The sequence below is a fragment of the Salvelinus sp. IW2-2015 genome, linkage group LG23 (genome assembly GCF_002910315.2).
Source record: "Salvelinus sp. IW2-2015 linkage group LG23, ASM291031v2, whole genome shotgun sequence".
NCBI classification, from domain to species: Eukaryota; Metazoa; Chordata; class Actinopteri; order Salmoniformes; family Salmonidae; genus Salvelinus; species Salvelinus sp. IW2-2015.
Window position 1 is genome coordinate 11,636,254 of NC_036863.1, and position 7,718 is coordinate 11,643,971.

The window sequence follows — 7,718 nt, forward strand, 5'->3', positions numbered from 1 at the left end:
TACAATGGCCAGACAACGGCTTTGTATATTAATATACCAAGCGGATATATTTGAACTCTCCTCTTACTTTGGTCTGCCCCGGTCCCCTCCTTTCCCATCCTCTTGATCTCCTCCTCCTGTCTCATTCATTTATAAGTTGGTCCGATCCATTTCCTCCCGGCCTCCCCCATGCCAAAGACACTAGATAAACCTGCTGTGTTAGTGTTAATGTGTTAGTGTATACAAAGGCCTTTTTGTCAGGGGGAATGTGTCAACATATTTAAAATGATTCAGAACCTCATATTGTCACAATCAACACAAAGCCACAGCGTTAATCCTTTGGTCTCTCCCCTCGTTTCCCTCCCATGCGGACTGTAACAAACACAGTACATACACGTTTTTAGGTGTACTAAATTAATTTCTGCCTGCTTCGTTTCAACTGGGAGCTCTGAGTTAGGTCTGGGTTGAGTTTGGTAATGCACAGTGTTGAAAGTGTTTTTAAAGTTTTTGTAACAGAAAACAATAATGAATGTTTCTTATTGGACAGGTTCAGGTAGTACCTCCCCGTTTCAAAATGCATGTCCTCCCGACTGAACACAACCATAGTCATTTCCCTAGAGTCTCTCCCTTGGTGCCAATCTGTCACCCTCACCCAGTACCTACCCTCTGGGCTCAGCTATGACACACAAAGCCACTGACGTGCCAGATGCATTGCAGGATGCTAAACGTCATCGTATGCTGATGACACCACATTGCTAAAGGACTGTGGGTGAAAGGCACACAGTCACTGGCCAATCATAGTAACATGGGTGGGTGTGTGGACCAATCGTAGGCATATGGGAGCGTTTTAGGCCAATTGTTGTCATTTAGGGAGAGCGTGTTTATTTGTCCTCTACCTCATGTCTGAATTGTTTTAATTTATATAGATTTTTTTCCCTCAGAAATATGAAAATAAGTGATCTGAAGTGCCATGCTCAGTTCATCAGTATTTTGTGGAAATGTTTTTTTTTTTTTTTCAAGGAGCAATTCTAGCAAAAACACTTTCCTTACTCCCTCAACTATATCCTGTGGTATTTTGTAAATATGTGCTGGGAATTAGCCTGCTAGGTGCACATGTTTCACAAGAGAGTAAGAACCCCCCCTTCCAAGTCCAGGTCTAATGAAGCTGCAAGGCTTTTTAATAACACTAAGTAAGCGTTAGACTATTAACAAGCCCTATGTAGATGTTCGTTAAAGTTTACAAAGACAATATGGTTGCTCTATTGAAAGAAACACTGAGGGCAACCTGCATAACTTGTGTTGACTGCAGCAGCATTTTATTTATTTTATATATTATGAGACAATGAACAGTAATGTCTAATGGTTTTATGCTCTGTTTGTGATAAACTGAGTTCAGTGACGGGAGGAGTAGTATGGCAAGAGGATTATTGAACTATGACTTCTACAGAAAGCACCAGTGTTGTGTTCAGTAGGGTACAATGTAGCAAAATGTTTTGCTATGGGGGGGGGGGAAATCAGGGTTCTTATTGGTCAAGTTCAGGTAGTACCTCCCAGTTTCACTCTGTCTTAATGTTTTCTCCCTACTGAACAAGACCAGGGTCACTGCTAGAACCAACAACCCTTGTCGCCCCTGTGTAAGAATATTTCAAAGCGTTTTGTGAATTTGAAATTATGCAATCTGTAATTAGCAATGACCAAGAAAGACTTGCACAAATGAATGAATGTGACTGAAACTCAAACTGAAAATGTGACAAACTGCATGACAGTTCCCCATTGCACAACATTTAATATTTTTTTATAGGTTTATAAAGTCAATACATTGATTGGGAAGGGTGCTGTGGACTTCAGACCCCTTCACTTTTTCCACATTGTTACGTTACAGCCTTATTCTAAAATTATTTACAGGGTTTGTTCCTTAATTTACACACAATACCCCATAATGACAAGGCAAAAATATATATTTTTGCAAATGTATTAAACATATTAAAAAAACTTACATTTACATAAGTATTCAGACCCTGTTGAAGCACCTTCGGCAGCGATTACAGCCTCGTGTCTTCTTGGGTATGACGCTACAAGCTTGGCACATTTGTATTTGGGGAGTTTCTCCCATTCTTCTCCGCATATCCTCTCAAGCTCTGACAGGTTGGATGGAGAGCGTCGCTGCACAGCTATTTTCAGTTCTCTCCAGAGATGTTCGATCGGGTTCAAGCTGGCTGGGCCAGTCTAGGGCATCAGAGGCTTGGCCTGAAGCCACTCCAGCATTGTCTTGGCTGTGTGCTTATGGTTGTTGTTCTGTTGGAAGGTGAACCTTCACCCGAGTCTGAGGTCCTGAGCGCTCTGGGTCGCTCTGCACTTTGCTCCGTTCATCTTTCCCTCGATCCTGACTAGTCTCCCAGACCTTGTCGCTGAAAAAAAATCCCCACTGCATAAAGCTGCCACCACCATGCTTCACCGTAAGGATGGTATTGGCCAGGTGATGAGCGGTGCCTGGTTTCCTACAGACGCGACACTTGGCATTCAGGACAAAGAGTTCAATCTTGGTTTCATCAGACCAGAGAATCTTGTTTCTCATGGTTTGAGAGTCCTTTAGGTGCCTTTTGGCAAACTCCAAGTGGGCTGTCGTGCCCATTACTGAGGAGTGGCTTCCATCTGGCCACTCTACCATAAAGGCCTGATTGGTGGAGTGCTGCAGAGATGGAAGGTTCTCCCATCTCCATAGATGAACTCTGGAGCTCTGTCAGTGACCATTGGATTCTTGGTCACCTCCCTGACCAAGTCCCTTTTCCCCCGATTGCTCAGTTTGGCTGGTCGGCCAGCTCTTGGAAGAGTCTTGGTGGTTACAAACTTCTTCCATTTTTAAGAATGATGGAAGCCACTGTGTTCTTGGGGACCTTCAATTCTGCAGAATATTTTGGGTACCCTTTGCCAGATCTGTGCCATAATACAATCCTGTCTCGGCACTCTACGGACAATTCCTTCGACCTCATGGCTTGGTTTTTAATCTGACATGCACTGTCAATTGTGGGACCTTTTATATAGACTGGTGGGCCTTTCCAAATCATGTCCACCTTTGGTGAATTCAATTGATTGGACTCCAAGTTGTAGAAACATCTAAAGGATGATCAATGGAAACAGGATGCACCTGAGCTCAATTTCGAGTCTCATAGCAAAGGGTCTGAATACTTAAATAAAAAAATTGCAAACTTTTCTAAAAACCTGTTTGCTTTGTCATTATGGGGTATTGTGTGTAGATTGATGAGGAAAATATTTAATCCATTTTAGAATAAGGCTGCAATGCAACAACATTTGGAAAAGTCTGAATACTTTCCGAATGCACTGTATGTTCCCGGCACTTTTCATTTTCCCCTATTAGTTTTCTTCAACTCGATTGTCAATATTGCTTAGATTTCTTAAAAGGGGGGGGGGAAATAGTTTTTTCAGATGATTTTAATATTGTCCTCTGATATGGTGCTGATGGGTGTCTTTTACCAGTATGTTCATACTGTAAGAAGGTGTTTTACATTGGGGAAATTGTTTGCTTTGTTAAAATGTTCTCAAACGTCTCTCACCAACACCATTATGCAATGTGTTGCATGTGGAGCCAGGTCCTGATTGGTCCATACTTTCGAACATTAGATAAAGTTTGAACTTTTTTTCTCTTTTTTCAAAATTTGCATCAGCCAATTAAAATCATTGACGTAGTTGCATGTGATTAATACGCAACGTTAGCTGTTCCATTGCATAACCTGGCACATTTAGCACTATGCTAATTTGACCAGGTTAGCAGTGATTATGTCCGGTAACAAATTCTGCATCAGCCAATTACAGATGTTGACATGGTTGGATGTGATCGAACACTTTTCCATGAGTGTCCTGAACAGAAGTCAAATGGCACCATCTGCTAATCAAAGTTAGTAAAACACAATTTAAACTGGATGAATAGTTAAGTGTAGTGAGCCTGGCTCATGGTATTTATTTCAGTTTGCGGCAAGTTCGAAATCCAGGTGAGTTTTTTACTTTCAAACAAATTTATGTTTGTGTTAATGTGTTGCGAAGGGATGTGCAGACAACACATTGTTCTTATTAAGAATAAGAACTGCTTACATTTAATGAGATGCATCTTTCTTCAGTCTTGTAGACAAACACACTGCTAATAATATGTTTATTAGGCCTACATATGTTACATAGCTACACTTAAATGTACGTTTTATATGCATTATTAGAATCATCCACTTCATATTTGAATCGAGCATTGAGGTCGGCAGTAGAGTTTTTTTCAATAACAAAAAAGCTTGAGGTGAGGGGGCCTCAAACCCACTTACTGTGACCCGCAGATTTATACTGGTTGGTAGGTGATCAAATACTTATGTCATGCAATAAAATGCAAATTAATTACTTAAAAATCATACAATGTGATTTTCTGGATTTTTGTTTTAGATTCCGTCTCTCACAGTTGAAGTGTACCTATGATAAAAATTACAGACCTCTACATGCTTTGTAAGTAGGAAAACCTGCAAAATCGGCAGTGTATCAAATACTTGTTCTCCCCACTGTACATCCCCTATGTGTGATAAATGTCAGGCTGCGCAGGGTACACTAATCCACTGCTTTGCCCTATGCTCTAGCTTGTATGGTTATTGGTGTGGAATTTTTAGCATCCTCTCTGAAGTTCTGGAGACCCGCGTCTGATAATCCTGGGAGTGTCTGATTCCCTAAACGGATTAACCAACCCCCAAAAACAACTAATCTCTTACCTTCTCATTTCGTCAAAAAACATTTATCTTGCTGTTTTGGAAAAGGAGGGAAGCGCCCTCTATCAAATTATGGCTCAGCGAATTGGCAAACACTACAATTAGAAAGAATTAGATATATTCTGAACAATAAATTATCAACATTTGTTCAAATCTGGCAGCCTTTCCTCTCTTACTTGGACCAGTCGGCGCTGTGAATTTGTACATTGTAATGCACTCTCAATTGTAATATTTTAATCTACCTTTGGGCAGCATGTGCTTGCCCCGGCACCCGAGCAGTTGGGGGGGAATAAGGGGGTGACATCTACCCTCTTTCTTTCCACGTGTCCTTGTTCTGTATGTCTTGTTTTGTAATATTTGTTTTGTACCTAGAACTTTGGGTCTTGTTGTTTCTGTCTGCTCTTTTATGTTTAGATAAGAATTGCATACTTGTCTTTTATACCTATACACCATTCTTGTGTGTGTTCAATAAAAAATATTTGAACGAGAGACTTTTGGAAAAGAATCTCAGGTGAAGATGGTAGAGATGATGCCAAGAGTGTGCAAAGCTGTCATCAAGGCAAATGGTGTCTACTTTGAAGAATCTTAAATATAAGTATATTTTGATTTGTTTAACACTTTTTTGGTTATGACATGATTCCATATGTGTTATTTCAAAAAGAAAAACCCTTGAATGAGTAGGCGTGTCCAAACTATTGACTGGTACTGTATACAGTTGAACTCAGGAGTTTACATACACTAGGGTTGGAATCATTAAATCTCGTTTTTCAATCACTCCACAAATGTCTTGTTAACAAACTATAGTTTTCGCAAGTCGGTTAGGACATCTACGTTGTGCATGACACAATACATTTTTCCAACAATTGTTTACAGACAGATTATTTCACTTAAAATGAACTGTATCACAATTCCAGTGGGTCAAAAGTTTACATACACTCCAGAAAATTATGTCATGGCTTTAGAAGCTTCTGATAGGCTAATTGACATAATTTGAGTCAATTGGAGGTGTATTTGTGGATGTATTTCAAGGCCTACCTTCTAACTCAGTGCCTCTTTGCTTGACATCATGGGAAAATCAAAATAAATCAGCCAAGACCACCACCAAGTCTGGTTCATCCTTGGGAGCAATTTCCAAACGTCTGAAGGTACCACGTTCATCTGTACAAACAATAGTAAGCAAGTATAAACGCCATTAGATCACGCAGCCGTCATACCGCTCAGGACGGAGATGCCTTCTGTCTCCTAGAGATGAACGTACTTTGGTGCGAAAAGTGCAAATCAATCCCAGAACAACAGCAAAGGACCTTGTGAAGATGCTGGAGGAAACCGGTACAAAAGTATCTATATCCACAGTAAAATGAGTCCTATATCGACATAACCTGAAACGCAGCTCAGCAAGGAAGAAGCCACTGCTCCAAAACCGCCATAAAAAAGCCAGACTACAGTTTGCAACTGCACATGGGAACAAAGATCGTACTTTTCGGAGAAATGTCCTCTGGTTTGATGAAACAAAAATAGAACTGTTTGGCCATAATGACCATCGTTATGTTTGGAGGAAAAGGGGGAGGCTTGCAAGCCGAAGAACACCATCCCAACCGTGAATCACGGGGTGGCAGCATCATGTTGTGGCGGTGCTTTGCTGCAGGAGGGACTGGTGCACTTCACATAATTTTCCTGCCTCATGATGCCATCTATTATCTGGATATATTGAAGCAACATCTCAAGACATCAGTCAGGAAGTTAAAGCCTGGTCGCAAGTGGGTCTTCCAAATGGACAATGACCCCAAGCATACTTCCAAAGTTGTGGCAAAATGGCTTAAGGACAACAAAGTCAAGATATTGAAGTGGCCATCACAAAGCCCTGACCTCAATCCTGTAGAAAATTTGTCGGCAGAACTGAAAAAACATGTGCGAGCAAGGAGGCCTACAAACCTGACTCAGATACACCAGGTCTGTTAGCAGGAATGGGCCAAAATTCACCCAACTTATTGTGGGAAACTTGTGGAAGGCTACCTGAAACGGCAATGCTACTAAATACACTCAATTAGTATGGAAACATCTGACCCACTGGAAATGTGATGAAAGAAAGAAATTCTGAAATAAATCATTCTCTCTACTATTATTCTGACATTTCACATTCTTAAAATAAAGTGGTGATCCTAACTGACCTAAAACAGGGAATTTTTACTAGGATTAAATGTCAGGAATTGTGAAAAACTGAGTTTAAATGTATTTGGCTCAGGTGTATGTAAACTTCCGACTTCAACTGTATATCTATATAATTGTATAATAAAAATACATCATCAGGACCACATCAGACTGATCTAAATTGCCAGTTAGGTCATGGGGTGGAGGCATTCTGATGAGTTGGGTCTGGGGTTGTCTGTACTGAATCTGATTTTAAATAATCAGATTATAATAACATTATGGATTCTAGCAATGATGAGGAGTTGTGTGTCTGTCTGGTCAAAGGTAGTGATGTTACGTTTGGTACCGGACCTCGGAGTCATGCGTCGAAATCGCTAAGCAGTTTCATTCAAAGTAGTGTGCCTATGCCTATATCACTTTATTAGAAACACGTGATCAATGAAGTCCCAAGCTTCATTTTGTCAAACCTTTTTGCTTTTGGTAGAAGACTAAAAGGCTATTCTGTGCACTCGCTACAGCGTGTTGGACATCATCTATAATGATTTGGCTGCTCTAATTTCTTATCACCAGCAGGTGGCACTAGTGTACACTGTTTACCAAAGCCTCACGTAATGAACCTATTTGCATCACTTTCCCCATCACTAGTCAAAGGTGTAAACCAGAGCCGAATACAAAAATGTGAATGACTGTTGTGTGAACTATACACACTACTATCATGCTGAAATTATTATATTATAACAACATTTTTAATAGTAATATGTGTATCACATTAACTTTCAACAGATTTTTGGATTACAGTTAGACGTCATAAAGATATGTAAATTGGGGCACGGTGGC